Source organism: Ambystoma mexicanum, chromosome 4q (assembly GCF_040938575.1).
Source record: "Ambystoma mexicanum isolate Mex_15411 chromosome 4q, UKY_AmexF1_1, whole genome shotgun sequence".
Lineage (NCBI taxonomy): Eukaryota > Metazoa > Chordata > Amphibia > Caudata > Ambystomatidae > Ambystoma > Ambystoma mexicanum.
In genome coordinates, this window is record NC_090928.1 from 527,901,495 (window position 1) to 527,918,994 (window position 17,500).

Sequence of the window (17,500 nt, forward strand, 5' to 3'; positions counted from 1 at the left end):
TCTAAGAAAGTATCAAACACAATTACCAGTCAATATCAGAACGCGTTGAAGAATATCAGGAAATAGCCGATTAAACCTGTGTGGAAAAAAGTCTTATTTGTGTTTTCTCCACTTTATTTTATAGTAAGATGATACATACTTTTTCTTTTACAGTGAATACATTAAGGTGTGGTATTGCCCCATTACACATCATCCAGACATGCATTCATATATTGCATGTTAACAATCAAAATATTGCAAATATTGTAAAGAGACTTTCAATTTCTATTTTTTTGGTCAAAAAGCACTAAAATTTTAGTTGTTTTCGCCCAACGTTTTCTTCCCTATCCCTGCACTGCCGCTTTCCACAGATAAGATGTATTTTTTTGGTCAAAAAGCACTACAATTTTAGTTGTTTTCACCCAACGTGGGGCTCGAACCCACGACCCTGAGATTAAGAGTCTCATGCTCTACCGACTGAGCTAGCCGGGCTCCTTAGGATACCTATAGTTTTCTTCCCTATCCCTGCACTGCCGTTTTCCACAGATAGGATGTATTTTTTTGGTCAAAAAGCACTACATTTTTAGTTGTTTTCGCCCAACGTGGGGCTCAAACCCACGACCCTGAGATTAAGAGTCTCATGCTCTACCGACTGAGCTAGCCGGGCTCCTTTGGATGCCTATAGTTTTCTTCCCTATCCCTGCACTGCCGTTTTCCAAAGATAGGATGCTGTGTAATCATAGGCTCTGGTGGAGTTTGGAAAGAAAATACACATCAGCCAGAGGCAGAAATACTCTAAGAAAGTATCAAACACAATTACCAGTCAATATCAGAACGCATTGAAGAATATCAGGAAATAGCCGATTAAACCTGTGTGGAAAAAAGTCTTATTTGTGATTTCTCCACTTTATTTTATAGTAAGATGATACATACTTTTTCTTTTACAGTGAATACATTAAGGTGTGGTATTGCCCCATTACACATCATCCAGACATGCATTCATATATTGCATGTTAACAATCAAAATATTGCAAATATTGTAAAGAGACTTTCAATTTCTATTTTTTTGGTCAAAAAGCACTAAAATTTTAGTTGTTTTCGCCCAACGTTTTCTTCCCTATCCCTGCACTGCCGCTTTCCACAGATAGGATGTATTTGTTTGGTCAAAAAGCACTACAATTTTAGTTGTTTTCGCCCAACGTGGGGCTCGAACCCACGACCCTGAGATTAAGAGTCTCATGCTCTACCGACTGAGCTAGCCGGGCTCCTTTGGATGCCTATAGTTTTCTTCCCTATCCCTGCACTGCCGTTTTCCACAGATAGGATGCTGTGTAATCATAGGCTCTGGTGGAGTTTGGAAAGAAAATACACATCAGCCAGAGGCAGAAATAGTCTAAGAAAGTATCAAACACAATTACCAGTCAATATCAGAACGCATTGAAGAATATCAGGAAATAGCCGATTAAACCTGTGTGGAAAAAAGTCTTATTTGTGTTTTCTCCACTTTATTTTATAGTAAGATGATACATACTTTTTCTTTTACAGTGAATACATTAAGGTGTGGTATTGCCCCATTACACATCATCCAGACATGCATTCATATATTGCATGTTAACAATCAAAATATTGCAAATATTGTAAAGAGACTTTCAATTTCTATTTTTTTGGTCAAAAAGCACTAAAATTTTAGTTGTTTTCGCCCAACGTGGGGCTCGAACCCACGACCCTGAGATTAAGAGTCTCATGCGCTACCGACTGAGCAAGCCGGGCTCCTTTGGATGCCCATAGTTTTCTTCCCTATCCCTGCACTGCCGTTTTCCACAGATAGGATGTATTTTTTTGGTCAAAAAGCACTACAATTTTAGTTGTTTTCGCCCAACGTGGGGCTCGAACCCACGACCCTGAGATTAAGAGTCTCATGCTCTACCGACTGAGCTAGCCGGGCTCCTTTGGATGCCTATAGTTTTCTTCCCTATCCCTGCACTGCCGTTTTCCACAGATAGGATGCTGTGTAATCATAGGCTCTGGTGGAGTTTGGAAAGAAAATACACATCAGCCAGAGGCAGAAATAGTCTAAGAAAGTATCAAACACAATTACCAGTCAATATCAGAAGGCATTGAAGAATATCAGGAAATAGCCGATTAAACCTGTGTGGAAAAAAGTCTTATTTGTGTTTTCTCCACTTTATTTTATAGTAAGATGATACATACTTTTTCTTTTACAGTGAATACATTAAGGTGTGGTATTGCCCCATTACACATCATCCAGACATGCATTCATATATTGCATGTTAACAATCAAAATATTGCAAATATTGTAAAGAGACTTTCAATTTCTATTTTTTTGGTCAAAAAGCACTAAAATTTTAGTTGTTTTCGCCCAACGTTTTCTTCCCTATCCCTGCACTGCCGCTTTCCACAGATAGGATGTATTTGTTTGGTCAAAAAGCACTACAATTTTAGTTGTTTTCGCCCAACGTGGGGCTCGAACCCACGACCCTGAGATTAAGAGTCTCATGCTCTACCGACTGAGCTAGCCGGGCTCCTTTGGATGCCTCTAGTTTTCTTCCCTATCCCTGCACTGCCGTTTTCCACAGATAGGATGCTGTGTAATCATAGGCTCTGGTGGAGTTTGGAAAGAAAATACACATCAGCCAGAGGCAGAAATAGTCTAAGAAAGTATCAAACACAATTACCAGTCAATATCAGAACGCATTGAAGAATATCAGGAAATAGCCGATTAAACCTGTGTGGAAAAAAGTCTTATTTGTGTTTTCTCCACTTTATTTTATAGTAAGATGATACATACTTTTTCTTTTACAGTGAATACATTAAGGTGTGGTATTGCCCCATTACACATCATCCAGACATGCATTCATATATTGCATGTTAACAATCAAAATATTGCAAATATTGTAAAGAGACTTTCAATTTCTATTTTTTTGGTCAAAAAGCACTAAAATTTTAGTTGTTTTCGCCCAACGTGGGGCTCGAACCCACGACCCTGAGATTAAGAGTCTCATGCGCTACCGACTGAGCAAGCCGGGCTCCTTTGGATGCCCATAGTTTTCTTCCCTATCCCTGCACTGCCGTTTTCCACAGATAGGATGTATTTTTTTGGTCAAAAAGCACTACAATTTTAGTTGTTTTCGCCCAACGTGGGGCTCGAACCCACGACCCTGAGATTAAGAGTCTCATGCTCTACCGACTGAGCTAGCCGGGCTCCTTTGGATGCCTATAGTTTTCTTCCCTATCCCTGCACTGCCGTTTTCCACAGATAGGATGCTGTGTAATCATAGGCTCTGGTGGAGTTTGGAAAGAAAATACACATCAGCCAGAGGCAGAAATAGTCTAAGAAAGTATCAAACACAATTACCAGTCAATATCAGAAGGCATTGAAGAATATCAGGAAATAGCCGATTAAACCTGTGTGGAAAAAAGTCTTATTTGTGATTTCTCCACTTTATTTTATAGTAAGATGATACATACTTTTTCTTTTACAGTGAATACATTAAGGTGTGGTATTGCCCCATTACACATCATCCAGACATGCATTCATATATTGCATGTTAACAATGAAAATATTGCAAAGAGACTTTCAATTTCTATTTTTTTGGTCAAAAAGCACTACAATTTTAGTTGTTTTCACCCAACGTGGGGCTCGAACCCACGACCCTGAGATTAAGAGTCTCATGCTCTACCGACTGAGCTAGCCGGGCTCCTTTGGATGCCTATAGTTTTCTTCCCTATCCCTGCACTGCCGTTTTCCAAAGATAGGATGCTGTGTAATCATAGGCTCTGGTGGAGTTTGGAAAGAAAATACACATCAGCCAGAGGCAGAAATAGTCTAAGAAAGTATCAAACACAATTACCAGTCAATATCAGAACGCATTGAAGAATATCAGGAAATAGCCGATTAAACCTGTGTGGAAAAAAGTCTTATTTGTGATTTCTCCACTTTATTTTATAGTAAGATGATACATACTTTTTCTTTTACAGTGAATACATTAAGGTGTGGTATTGCCCCATTACACATCATCCAGACATGAATTCATATATTGCATGTTAACAATCAAAATATTGCAAATATTGTAAAGAGACTTTCAATTTCTATTTTTTTGGTCAAAAAGCACTAAAATTTTAGTTGTTTTCGCCCAACGTTTTCTTCCCTATCCCTGCACTGCCGCTTTCCACAGATAGGATGTATTTTTTTGGTCAAAAAGCACTACAATTTTAGTTGTTTTCGCCCAACGTGGGGCTCGAACCCATGACCCGGAGATTAAGAGTCTCATGCTCTACCGACTGAGCTAGCCAGGCTCCTTTGGATGCCTATAGTTTTCTTCCCTATCCCTGCACTGCCGTTTTCCACAGATAGGATGTATTTTTTTGGTCAAAAAGCACTACAATTTTAGTTGTTTTCACCCAACGTGGGGCTCGAACCCACGACCCTGAGATTAAGAGTCTCATGCTCTACCGACTGAGCTAGCCGGGCTCCTTTGGATGCCTATAGTTTTCTTCCCTATCCCTGCACTGCCGCTTTCCACAGATAGGATGCTGTGTAATCATAGGCTCTGGTGGAGTTTGGAAAGAAAATACACATCAGCCAGAGGCAGAAATAGTCTAAGAAAGTATCAAACACAATTACCAGTCAATATCAGAACGCGTTGAAGAATATCAGGAAATAGCCGATTAAACCTGTGTGGAAAAAAGTCTTATTTGTGTTTTCTCCACTTTATTTTATAGTAAGATGATACATACTTTTTCTTTTACAGTGAATACATTAAGGTGTGGTATTGCCCCATTACACATCATCCAGACATGCATTCATATATTGCATGTTAACAATCAAAATATTGCAAATATTGTAAAGAGACTTTCAATTTCTATTTTTTTGGTCAAAAAGCACTAAAATTTTAGTTGTTTTCGCCCAACGTTTTCTTCCCTATCCCTGCACTGCCGCTTTCCACAGATAGGATGCTGTGTAATCATAGGCTCTGGTGGAGTTTGGAAAGAAAATACACATCAGCCAGAGGCAGAAATAGTCTAAGAAAGTATCAAACACAATTACCAGTCAATATCAGAACGCGTTGAAGAATATCAGGAAATAGCCGATTAAACCTGTGTGGAAAAAAGTCTTATTTGTGTTTTCTCCACTTTATTTTATAGTAAGATGATACATACTTTTTCTTTTACAGTGAATACATTAAGGTGTGGTATTGCCCCATTACACATCATCCAGACATGCATTCATATATTGCATGTTAACAATCAAAATATTGCAAATATTGTAAAGAGACTTTCAATTTCTATTTTTTTGGTCAAAAAGCACTACAATTTTAGTTGTTTTCGCCCAACGTGGGGCTCGAACCCACGACCCTGAGATTAAGAGTCTCATGCTCTACCGACTGAGCTAGCCGGGCTCCTTTGGATGCCTATAGTTTTCTTCCCTATCCCTGCACTGCCGTTTTCCACAGATAGGATGCTGTGTAATCATAGGCTCTGGTGGAGTTTGGAAAGAAAATACACATCAGCCAGAGGCAGAAATAGTCTAAGAAAGTATCAAACACAATTACCAGTCAATATCAGAACGCATTGAAGAATATCAGGAAATAGCCGATTAAACCTGTGTGGAAAAAAGTCTTATTTGTGTTTTCTCCACTTTATTTTATAGTAAGATGATACATACTTTTTCTTTTACAGTGAATACATTAAGGTGTGGTATTGCCCCATTACACATCATCCAGGCATGCATTCATATATTGCATGTTAACAATCAAAATATTGCAAATATTGTAAAGAGACTTTCAATTTCTATTTTTTTGGTCAAAAAGCACTAAAATTTTAGTTGTTTTCGCCCAACATTTTCTTCCCTATCCCTGCACTGCCGCTTTCCACAGATAGGATGTATTTGTTTGGTCAAAAAGCACTACAATTTTAGTTGTTTTCGCCAAACGTGGGGCTCGAACCCACGACCCTGAGATTAAGAGTCTCTTGCTCTACCGACTGAGCTAGCCGGGCTCCTTTGGATGCCTATAGTTTTCTTCCCTATCCCTGCACTGCCGTTTTCCACAGATAGGATGCTGTGTAATCATAGGCTCTGGTGGAGTTTGGAAAGAAAATACACATCAGCCAGAGGCAGAAATAGTCTAAGAAAGTATCAAACACAATTTCCAGTCAATATCAGAACGCATTGAAGAATATCAGGAAATAGCCGATTAAACCTGTGTGGAAACAAGTCTTATTTGTGTTTTCTCCACTTTATTTTATAGTAAGATGATACATACTTTTTCTTTTACAGTGAATACATTAAGGTGTGGTATTGCCCCATTACACATCATCCAGACATGCATTCATATATTGCATGTTAACAATGAAAATATTGCAAATATTGTAAAGAGACTTTCAATTTCTATTTTTTTGGTCAAAAAGCACTAAAATTTTAGTTGTTTTCGCCCAACGTGGGGCTCGAACCCACGACCCTGAGATTAAGAGTCTCATGCTCTACCGACTGAGCTAGCCGGGGTCCTTTTGATGCCTATAGTTTTCTTCCCTATCCCTGCACTGCCGTTTTCCACAGATAGGATGTATTTTTTTGGTCAAAAAGCACTACAATTTTAGTTGTTTTCGCCCAACGTGGGGCTCGAACCCACGACCCTGAGATTAAGAGTCTCATGCTCTACCGACCGAGCTAGCCAGGCTCCTTTGGATGCCTATAGTTTTCTTCCCTATCCCTGCACTGCCGTTTTCCACAGATAGGATGCTGTGTAATCATAGGCTCTGGTGGAGTTTGGAAAGAAAATACACATCAGCCAGAGGCAGAAATAGTCTAACAAAGTATCAAACACAATTACCAGTCAATATCAGAACGCATTGAAGAATATCAGGAAATAGCCGATTAAACCTGTGTGGGAAAAAAGTCTTATTTGTGTTTTCTCCACTTTATTTTATAGTAAGATGATACATACTTTTTCTTTTACAGTGAATACATTAAGGTGTGGTATTGCCCCATTACACATCATCCAGACATGCATTCATATATTGCATGTTAACAATCAAAATATTGCAAATATTGTAAAGAGACTTTCAATTTCTATTTTTTTGGTCAAAAAGCACTAAAACTTTAGTTGTTTTCGCTCAACGTTTTCTTCCCTATCCCTGCACTGCCGCTTTCCACAGATAGGATGTATTTGTTTGGTCAAAAAGCACTACAATTTTAGTTGTTTTCGCCCAACGTGGGGCTCGAACCCACGACCCTGAGATTAAGAGTCTCATGCTCTACCGACTGAGCTAGCCGGGCTCCTTTGGATGCCTATAGTTTTCTTCCCTATCCCTGCACTGCCGTTTTCCACAGATAGGATGTATTTTTTTGGTCAAAAAGCACTACAATTTTAGTTGTTTTCGCCCAACGTGGGGCTCCAACCCACGACCCTTATATTAAGAGTCTCATGCTCTACCGACTGAGCTAGCCGGGCTCCTTTGGATGCCTATAGTTTTCTTCCCTATCCCTGCACTGCCGTTTTCCACAGATAGGATGCTGTGTAATCATAGGCTCTGGTGGAGTTTGGAAAGAAAATACACATCAGCCAGAGGCAGAAATAGTCTAAGAAAGTATCAAACACAATTACCAGTCAATATCAGAACGCATTGAAGAATATCAGGAAATAGCCGATTAAACCTGTGTGGAAAAAAGTCTTATTTGTGTTTTCTCCACTTTATTTTATAGTAAGATGATACATACTTTTTCTTTTACAGTGAATACATTAAGGTGTGGTATTGCCCCATTACACATCATCCAGACATGCATTCATATATTGCATGTTAACAATCAAAATATTGCAAATATTGTAAAGAGACTTTCAATTTCTATTTTTTTGGTCAAAAAGCACTAAAATTCTAGTTGTTTTCGCCCAACGTGGGGCTCGAACCCACGACCCTGAGATTAAGAGTCTCATGCGCTACCGACTGAGCAAGCCGGGCTCCTTTGGATGCCCATAGTTTTCTTCCCTATCCCTGCACTGCCGTTTTCCACAGATAGGATGTATTTTTTTGGTCAAAAAGCACTACAATTTTAGTTGTTTTCGCCCAACGTGGGGCTCGAACCCACGACCCTGAGATTAAGAGTCTCATGCTCTACCGACTGAGCTAGCCGGGCTCCTTTGGATGCCTATAGTTTTCTTCCCTATCCCTGCACTGCCGTTTTCCACAGATAGGATGCTGTGTAATCATAGGCTCTGGTGGAGTTTGGAAAGAAAATACACATGAGCCAGAGGCAGAAATAGTCTAAGAAAGTATCAAACACAATTACCAGTCAATATCAGAACGCATTGAAGAATATCAGGAAATAGCCGATTAAACCTGTGTGGAAAAAAGTCTTATTTGTGATTTCTCCACTTTATTTTATAGTAAGATGATACATACTTTTTCTTTTACAGTGAATACATTAAGGTGTGGTATTGCCCCATTACACATCATCCAGACATGCATTCATATATTGCATGTTAACAATGAAAATATTGCAAAGAGACTTTCAATTTCTATTTTTTTGGTCAAAAAGCACTACAATTTTAGTTGTTTTCACCCAACGTGGGGCTCGAACCCACGACCCTGAGATTAAGAGTCTCATGCTCTACCGACTGAGCTAGCCGGGCTCCTTTGGATGCCTATAGTTTTCTTCCCTATCCCTGCACTGCCGTTTTCCAAAGATAGGATGCTGTGTAATCATAGGCTCTGGTGGAGTTTGGAAAGAAAATACACATCAGCCAGAGGCAGAAATAGTCTAAGAAAGTATCAAACACAATTACCAGTCAATATCAGAACGCATTGAAGAATATCAGGAAATAGCCGATTAAACCTGTGTGGAAAAAAGTCTTATTTGTGATTTCTCCACTTTATTTTATAGTAAGATGATACATACTTTTTCTTTTACAGTGAATACATTAAGGTGTGGTATTGCCCCATTACACATCATCCAGACATGAATTCATATATTGCATGTTAACAATCAAAATATTGCAAATATTGTAAAGAGACTTTCAATTTCTATTTTTTTGGTCAAAAAGCACTAAAATTTTAGTTGTTTTCGCCCAACGTTTTCTTCCCTATCCCTGCACTGCCGCTTTCCACAGATAGGATGTATTTTTTTGGTCAAAAAGCACTACAATTTTAGTTGTTTTCGCCCAACGTGGGGCTCGAACCCATGACCCGGAGATTAAGAGTCTCATGCTCTACCGACTGAGCTAGCCAGGCTCCTTTGGATGCCTATAGTTTTCTTCCCTATCCCTGCACTGCCGTTTTCCACAGATAGGATGTATTTTTTTGGTCAAAAAGCACTACAATTTTAGTTGTTTTCACCCAACGTGGGGCTCGAACCCACGACCCTGAGATTAAGAGTCTCATGCTCTACCGACTGAGCTAGCCGGGCTCCTTTGGATGCCTATAGTTTTCTTCCCTATCCCTGCACTGCCGCTTTCCACAGATAGGATGCTGTGTAATCATAGGCTCTGGTGGAGTTTGGAAAGAAAATACACATCAGCCAGAGGCAGAAATAGTCTAAGAAAGTATCAAACACAATTACCAGTCAATATCAGAACGCGTTGAAGAATATCAGGAAATAGCCGATTAAACCTGTGTGGAAAAAAGTCTTATTTGTGTTTTCTCCACTTTATTTTATAGTAAGATGATACATACTTTTTCTTTTACAGTGAATACATTAAGGTGTGGTATTGCCCCATTACACATCATCCAGACATGCATTCATATATTGCATGTTAACAATCAAAATATTGCAAATATTGTAAAGAGACTTTCAATTTCTATTTTTTTGGTCAAAAAGCACTAAAATTTTAGTTGTTTTCGCCCAACGTTTTCTTCCCTATCCCTGCACTGCCGCTTTCCACAGATAGGATGCTGTGTAATCATAGGCTCTGGTGGAGTTTGGAAAGAAAATACACATCAGCCAGAGGCAGAAATAGTCTAAGAAAGTATCAAACACAATTACCAGTCAATATCAGAACGCGTTGAAGAATATCAGGAAATAGCCGATTAAACCTGTGTGGAAAAAAGTCTTATTTGTGTTTTCTCCACTTTATTTTATAGTAAGATGATACATACTTTTTCTTTTACAGTGAATACATTAAGGTGTGGTATTGCCCCATTACACATCATCCAGACATGCATTCATATATTGCATGTTAACAATCAAAATATTGCAAATATTGTAAAGAGACTTTCAATTTCTATTTTTTTGGTCAAAAAGCACTACAATTTTAGTTGTTTTCGCCCAACGTGGGGCTCGAACCCACGACCCTGAGATTAAGAGTCTCATGCTCTACCGACTGAGCTAGCCGGGCTCCTTTGGATGCCTATAGTTTTCTTCCCTATCCCTGCACTGCCGTTTTCCACAGATAGGATGCTGTGTAATCATAGGCTCTGGTGGAGTTTGGAAAGAAAATACACATCAGCCAGAGGCAGAAATAGTCTAAGAAAGTATCAAACACAATTACCAGTCAATATCAGAACGCATTGAAGAATATCAGGAAATAGCCGATTAAACCTGTGTGGAAAAAAGTCTTATTTGTGTTTTCTCCACTTTATTTTATAGTAAGATGATACATACTTTTTCTTTTACAGTGAATACATTAAGGTGTGGTATTGCCCCATTACACATCATCCAGGCATGCATTCATATATTGCATGTTAACAATCAAAATATTGCAAATATTGTAAAGAGACTTTCAATTTCTATTTTTTTGGTCAAAAAGCACTAAAATTTTAGTTGTTTTCGCCCAACATTTTCTTCCCTATCCCTGCACTGCCGCTTTCCACAGATAGGATGTATTTGTTTGGTCAAAAAGCACTACAATTTTAGTTGTTTTCGCCAAACGTGGGGCTCGAACCCACGACCCTGAGATTAAGAGTCTCTTGCTCTACCGACTGAGCTAGCCGGGCTCCTTTGGATGCCTATAGTTTTCTTCCCTATCCCTGCACTGCCGTTTTCCACAGATAGGATGCTGTGTAATCATAGGCTCTGGTGGAGTTTGGAAAGAAAATACACATCAGCCAGAGGCAGAAATAGTCTAAGAAAGTATCAAACACAATTTCCAGTCAATATCAGAACGCATTGAAGAATATCAGGAAATAGCCGATTAAACCTGTGTGGAAACAAGTCTTATTTGTGTTTTCTCCACTTTATTTTATAGTAAGATGATACATACTTTTTCTTTTACAGTGAATACATTAAGGTGTGGTATTGCCCCATTACACATCATCCAGACATGCATTCATATATTGCATGTTAACAATGAAAATATTGCAAATATTGTAAAGAGACTTTCAATTTCTATTTTTTTGGTCAAAAAGCACTAAAATTTTAGTTGTTTTCGCCCAACGTGGGGCTCGAACCCACGACCCTGAGATTAAGAGTCTCATGCTCTACCGACTGAGCTAGCCGGGGTCCTTTTGATGCCTATAGTTTTCTTCCCTATCCCTGCACTGCCGTTTTCCACAGATAGGATGTATTTTTTTGGTCAAAAAGCACTACAATTTTAGTTGTTTTCGCCCAACGTGGGGCTCGAACCCACGACCCTGAGATTAAGAGTCTCATGCTCTACCGACCGAGCTAGCCAGGCTCCTTTGGATGCCTATAGTTTTCTTCCCTATCCCTGCACTGCCGTTTTCCACAGATAGGATGCTGTGTAATCATAGGCTCTGGTGGAGTTTGGAAAGAAAATACACATCAGCCAGAGGCAGAAATAGTCTAACAAAGTATCAAACACAATTACCAGTCAATATCAGAACGCATTGAAGAATATCAGGAAATAGCCGATTAAACCTGTGTGGGAAAAAAGTCTTATTTGTGTTTTCTCCACTTTATTTTATAGTAAGATGATACATACTTTTTCTTTTACAGTGAATACATTAAGGTGTGGTATTGCCCCATTACACATCATCCAGACATGCATTCATATATTGCATGTTAACAATCAAAATATTGCAAATATTGTAAAGAGACTTTCAATTTCTATTTTTTTGGTCAAAAAGCACTAAAACTTTAGTTGTTTTCGCTCAACGTTTTCTTCCCTATCCCTGCACTGCCGCTTTCCACAGATAGGATGTATTTGTTTGGTCAAAAAGCACTACAATTTTAGTTGTTTTCGCCCAACGTGGGGCTCGAACCCACGACCCTGAGATTAAGAGTCTCATGCTCTACCGACTGAGCTAGCCGGGCTCCTTTGGATGCCTATAGTTTTCTTCCCTATCCCTGCACTGCCGTTTTCCACAGATAGGATGTATTTTTTTGGTCAAAAAGCACTACAATTTTAGTTGTTTTCGCCCAACGTGGGGCTCCAACCCACGACCCTTATATTAAGAGTCTCATGCTCTACCGACTGAGCTAGCCGGGCTCCTTTGGATGCCTATAGTTTTCTTCCCTATCCCTGCACTGCCGTTTTCCACAGATAGGATGCTGTGTAATCATAGGCTCTGGTGGAGTTTGGAAAGAAAATACACATCAGCCAGAGGCAGAAATAGTCTAAGAAAGTATCAAACACAATTACCAGTCAATATCAGAACGCATTGAAGAATATCAGGAAATAGCCGATTAAACCTGTGTGGAAAAAAGTCTTATTTGTGTTTTCTCCACTTTATTTTATAGTAAGATGATACATACTTTTTCTTTTACAGTGAATACATTAAGGTGTGGTATTGCCCCATTACACATCATCCAGACATGCATTCATATATTGCATGTTAACAATCAAAATATTGCAAATATTGTAAAGAGACTTTCAATTTCTATTTTTTTGGTCAAAAAGCACTAAAATTCTAGTTGTTTTCGCCCAACGTGGGGCTCGAACCCACGACCCTGAGATTAAGAGTCTCATGCGCTACCGACTGAGCAAGCCGGGCTCCTTTGGATGCCCATAGTTTTCTTCCCTATCCCTGCACTGCCGTTTTCCACAGATAGGATGTATTTTTTTGGTCAAAAAGCACTACAATTTTAGTTGTTTTCGCCCAACGTGGGGCTCGAACCCACGACCCTGAGATTAAGAGTCTCATGCTCTACCGACTGAGCTAGCCGGGCTCCTTTGGATGCCTATAGTTTTCTTCCCTATCCCTGCACTGCCGTTTTCCACAGATAGGATGCTGTGTAATCATAGGCTCTGGTGGAGTTTGGAAAGAAAATACACATGAGCCAGAGGCAGAAATAGTCTAAGAAAGTATCAAACACAATTACCAGTCAATATCAGAACGCAATGAAGAATATCAGGAAATAGCCGATTAAACCTGTGTGGAAAAAAGTCTTATTTGTGATTTCTCCACTTTATTTTATAGTAAGATGATACATACTTTTTCTTTTACAGTGAATACATTAAGGTGTGGTATTGCCCCATTACACATCATCCAGACATGCATTCATATATTGCATGTTAACAATCAAAATATTGCAAATATTGTAAAGAGACTTTCAATTTCTATTTTTTTGGTCAAAAAGCACTAAAATTTTAGTTGTTTTCGCCCAACGTGGGGCTTGAACCCACGACCCTGAGATTAAGAGTCTCATGCGCTACCGACTGAGCAAGCCGGGCTCCTTTGGATGCCCATAGTTTTCTTCCCTATCCCTGCACTGCCGTTTTCCACAGATAGGATGTATTTTTTTGGTCAAAAAGCACTACAATTTTAGTTGTTTTCGCCCAACGTGGGGCTCGAACCCACGACCCTGAGATTAAGAGTCTCATGCTCTACCGACTGAGCTAGCCGGGCTCCTTTGGATGCCTATAGTTTTCTTCCCTATCCCTGCACTGCCGTTTTCCACAGATAGGATGCTGTGTAATCATAGGCTCTGGTGGAGTTTGGAAAGAAAATACACATCAGCCAGAGGCAGAAATAGTCTAAGAAAGTATCAAACACAATTACCAGTCAATATCAGAACGCATTGAAGAATATCAGGAAATAGCCGATTAAACCTGTGTGGAAAAAAGTCTTATTTGTGTTTTCTCCACTTTATTTTATAGTAAGATGATACATACTTTTTCTTTTACAGTGAATACATTAAGGTGTGGTATTGCCCCATTACACATCATCCAGACATGCATTCATATATTGCATGTTAACAATCAAAATATTGCAAATATTGTAAAGAGACTTTCAATTTCTATTTTTTTGGTCAAAAAGCACTAAAACTTTAGTTGTTTTCGCTCAACGTTTTCTTCCCTATCCCTGCACTGCCGCTTTCCACAGATAGGATGTATTTGTTTGGTCAAAAAGCACTACAATTTTAGTTGTTTTCGCCCAACGTGGGGCTCGAACCCATGAACCTGAGATTAAGAGTCTCATGCTCTACCGACTGAGCTAGCCGGGCTCCTTTGGATGCCTATAGTTTTCTTCCCTATCCCTGCACTGCCGTTTTCCACAGATAGGATGTATTTTTTTGGTCAAAAAGCACTACAATTTTAGTTGTTTTCGCCCAACGTGGGGCTCCAACCCACGACCCTTATATTAAGAGTCTCATGCTCTACCGACTGAGCTAGCCGGGCTCCTTTGGATGCCTATAGTTTTCTTCCCTATCCCTGCACTGCCGTTTTCCACAGATAGGATGCTGTGTAATCATAGGCTCTGGTGGAGTTTGGAAAGAAAATACACATCAGCCAGAGGCAGAAATAGTCTAAGAAAGTATCAAACACAATTACCAGTCAATATCAGAACGCATTGAAGAATATCAGGAAATAGCCGATTAAACCTGTGTGGAAAAAAGTCTTATTTGTGTTTTCTCCACTTTATTTTATAGTAAGATGATACATACTTTTTCTTTTACAGTGAATACATTAAGGTGTGGTATTGCCCCATTACACATCATCCAGACATGCATTCATATATTGCATGTTAACAATCAAAATATTGCAAATATTGTAAAGAGACTTTCAATTTCTATTTTTTTGGTCAAAAAGCACTAAAATTTTAGTTGTTTTCGCCCAACGTGGGGCTCGAACCCACGACCCTGAGATTAAGAGTCTCATGCGCTACCGACTGAGCAAGCCGGGCTCCTTTGGATGCCCATAGTTTTCTTCCCTATCCCTGCACTGCCGTTTTCCACAGATAGGATGTATTTTTTTGGTCAAAAAGCACTACAATTTTAGTTGTTTTCGCCCAACGTGGGGCTCGAACCCACGACCCTGAGATTAAGAGTCTCATGCTCTACCGACTGAGCTAGCCGGGCTCCTTTGGATGCCTATAGTTTTCTTCCCTATCCCTGCACTGCCGTTTTCCACAGATAGGATGCTGTGTAATCATAGGCTCTGGTGGAGTTTGGAAAGAAAATACACATCAGCCAGAGGCAGAAATAGTCTAAGAAAGTATCAAACACAATTACCAGTCAATATCAGAACGCATTGAAGAATATCAGGAAATAGCCGATTAAACCTGTGTGGAAAAAAGTCTTATTTGTGATTTCTCCACTTTATTTTATAGTAAGATGATACATACTTTTTCTTTTACAGTGAATACATTAAGGTGTGGTATTGCCCCATTACACATCATCCAGACATGCATTCATATATTGCATGTTAACAATCAAAATATTGCAAATATTGTAAAGAGACTTTCAATTTCTATTTTTTTGGTCAAAAAGCACTAAAATTTTAGTTGTTTTCGCCCAACGTGGGGCTCGAACCCACGACCCTGAGATTAAGAGTCTCATGCGCTACCGACTGAGCAAGCCGGGCTTCTTTGGATGCCCATAGTTTTCTTCCCTATCCCTGCACTGCCGTTTTCCACAGATAGGATGTATTTTTTTGGTCAAAAAGCACTACAATTTTAGTTGTTTTCGCCCAACGTGGGGCTCGAACCCACGACCCTGAGATTAAGAGTCTCATGCTCTACCGACTGAGCTAGCCGGGCTCCTTTGGATGCCTATAGTTTTCTTCCCTATCCCTGCACTGCCGTTTTCCACAGATAGGATGCTGTGTAATCATAGGCTCTGGTGGAGTTTGGAAAGAAAATACACATCAGCCAGAGGCAGAAATAGTCTAAGAAAGTATCAAACACAATTACCAGTCAATATCAGAACGCATTGAAGAATATCAGGAAATAGCCGATTAAACCTGTGTGGAAAAAAGTCTTATTTGTGATTTCTCCACTTTATTTTATAGTAAGATGATACATACTTTTTATTTTACAGTGAATACATTAAGGTGTGGTATTGCCCCATTACACATCATCCAGACATGCATTCATATATTGCATGTTAACAATCAAAATATTGCAAATATTGTAAAGAGACTTTCAATTTCTATTTTTTTGGTCAAAAAGCACTAAAATTTTAGTTGTTTTCGCCCAACGTTTTCTTCCCTATCCCTGCACTGCCGCTTTCCACAGATAGGATGTATTTGTTTGGTCAAAAAGCACTACAATATTAGTTGTTTTCGCCCAACGTGGGGCTCGAACCCACGACCCTGAGATTAAGAGTCTCATGCTCTACCGACTGAGCTAGCCGGGCTCCTTTGGATGCCTATAGTTTTCTTCCCTATCCCTGCACTGCCGTTTTCCACAGATAGGATGTATTTTTTTGGTCAAAAAGCACTAAAATTTTAGTTGTTTTCGCCCAACTTGGGGCTCAAACCCACGACCCTGAGATTAAGAGTCTCATGCTCTACCGACTGAGCTAGCCGGGCTCCTTTGGATGCCTATAGTTTTCTTCCCTATCCCTGCACTGCCGTTTTCCACAGATAGGATGCTGTGTAATCATAGGCTCTGGTGGAGTTTGGAAAGAGAATACACATCAGCCAGAGGCAGAAATAGTCTAAGAAAGTATCAAACACAATTACCAGTCAATATCAGAACGCATTGAAGAATATCAGGAAATAGCCGATTAAACCTGTGTGGAAAAAAGTCTTATTTGTGATTTCTCCACTTTATTTTATAGTAAGATGATACATACTTTTTCTTTTACAGTGAATACATTAAGGTGTGGTATTGCCCCATTACACATCATCCAGACATGCATTCATATATTGCATGTTAACAATCAAAATATTGCAAATATTGTAAAGAGACTTTCAATTTCTATTTTTTTGGTCAAAAAGCACTAAAATTTTAGTTGTTTTCGCCCAACATTTTCTTCCCTATCCCTGCACTGCCGCTTTCCACAGATAGGATGTATTTGTTTGGTCAAAAAGCACTACAATTTTAGTTGTTTTTGCCAAACGTGGGGCTCGAACCCACGACCCTGAGATTAAGAGTCTCATGCTCTACCGACTGAGCTAGCCGGGCTCCTTTGGATGCCTATAGTTTTCTTCCCTATCCCTGCACTGCCGTTTTCCACAGATAGGATGTATATTTTTGGTCAAAAAGCACTAAAATTTTAGTTGTTTTCGCCCAACGTGGGGCTCAAACCCACGACCCTGAGATTAAGAGTCTCATGCTCTACCGACTGAGCTAGCCGGGCTCCTTTGGATGCCTATAGTTTTCTTCCCTATCCCTGCACTGCCGTTTTCCACAGATAGGATGCTGTGTAATCATAGGCTCT

General features: G+C 39.5%; 14 non-coding genes across 14 annotated transcripts; all 14 read right to left on the reverse strand.

Moving 5' to 3' along the window:
- Positions 1-1,171: 1,171 nt before the first annotated feature.
- Positions 1,172-1,244, reverse strand: TRNAK-CUU (transfer RNA lysine (anticodon CUU)). The gene has a single exon. It is a non-coding gene; the product is annotated as a tRNA-Lys (tRNA).
- Positions 1,245-1,851: 607 nt separating this feature from the next.
- On the reverse strand, positions 1,852-1,924 carry TRNAK-CUU (transfer RNA lysine (anticodon CUU)). Its single transcript has one exon. It is a non-coding gene; the product is annotated as a tRNA-Lys (tRNA).
- Positions 1,925-2,449: 525 nt separating this feature from the next.
- Positions 2,450-2,522, reverse strand: TRNAK-CUU (transfer RNA lysine (anticodon CUU)). The gene has a single exon. It is a non-coding gene; the product is annotated as a tRNA-Lys (tRNA).
- A 607-nt stretch (positions 2,523-3,129) lies between these two features.
- TRNAK-CUU (transfer RNA lysine (anticodon CUU)) lies at positions 3,130-3,202 on the reverse strand. The gene has a single exon. It is a non-coding gene; the product is annotated as a tRNA-Lys (tRNA).
- A 2,124-nt stretch (positions 3,203-5,326) lies between these two features.
- On the reverse strand, positions 5,327-5,399 carry TRNAK-CUU (transfer RNA lysine (anticodon CUU)). The gene has a single exon. It is a non-coding gene; the product is annotated as a tRNA-Lys (tRNA).
- Positions 5,400-7,203: 1,804 nt separating this feature from the next.
- Positions 7,204-7,276, reverse strand: TRNAK-CUU (transfer RNA lysine (anticodon CUU)). The gene has a single exon. It is a non-coding gene; the product is annotated as a tRNA-Lys (tRNA).
- Positions 7,277-8,058: 782 nt separating this feature from the next.
- TRNAK-CUU (transfer RNA lysine (anticodon CUU)) lies at positions 8,059-8,131 on the reverse strand. The gene has a single exon. It is a non-coding gene; the product is annotated as a tRNA-Lys (tRNA).
- A 2,124-nt stretch (positions 8,132-10,255) lies between these two features.
- On the reverse strand, positions 10,256-10,328 carry TRNAK-CUU (transfer RNA lysine (anticodon CUU)). The gene has a single exon. It is a non-coding gene; the product is annotated as a tRNA-Lys (tRNA).
- A 1,804-nt stretch (positions 10,329-12,132) lies between these two features.
- TRNAK-CUU (transfer RNA lysine (anticodon CUU)) lies at positions 12,133-12,205 on the reverse strand. The gene has a single exon. It is a non-coding gene; the product is annotated as a tRNA-Lys (tRNA).
- A 782-nt stretch (positions 12,206-12,987) lies between these two features.
- TRNAK-CUU (transfer RNA lysine (anticodon CUU)) lies at positions 12,988-13,060 on the reverse strand. Its single transcript has one exon. It is a non-coding gene; the product is annotated as a tRNA-Lys (tRNA).
- A 607-nt stretch (positions 13,061-13,667) lies between these two features.
- Positions 13,668-13,740, reverse strand: TRNAK-CUU (transfer RNA lysine (anticodon CUU)). Its single transcript has one exon. It is a non-coding gene; the product is annotated as a tRNA-Lys (tRNA).
- A 1,380-nt stretch (positions 13,741-15,120) lies between these two features.
- Positions 15,121-15,193, reverse strand: TRNAK-CUU (transfer RNA lysine (anticodon CUU)). The gene has a single exon. It is a non-coding gene; the product is annotated as a tRNA-Lys (tRNA).
- Positions 15,194-15,800: 607 nt separating this feature from the next.
- On the reverse strand, positions 15,801-15,873 carry TRNAK-CUU (transfer RNA lysine (anticodon CUU)). The gene has a single exon. It is a non-coding gene; the product is annotated as a tRNA-Lys (tRNA).
- A 525-nt stretch (positions 15,874-16,398) lies between these two features.
- On the reverse strand, positions 16,399-16,471 carry TRNAK-CUU (transfer RNA lysine (anticodon CUU)). Its single transcript has one exon. It is a non-coding gene; the product is annotated as a tRNA-Lys (tRNA).
- Between the last annotated feature and the right edge of the window lie 1,029 nt (positions 16,472-17,500).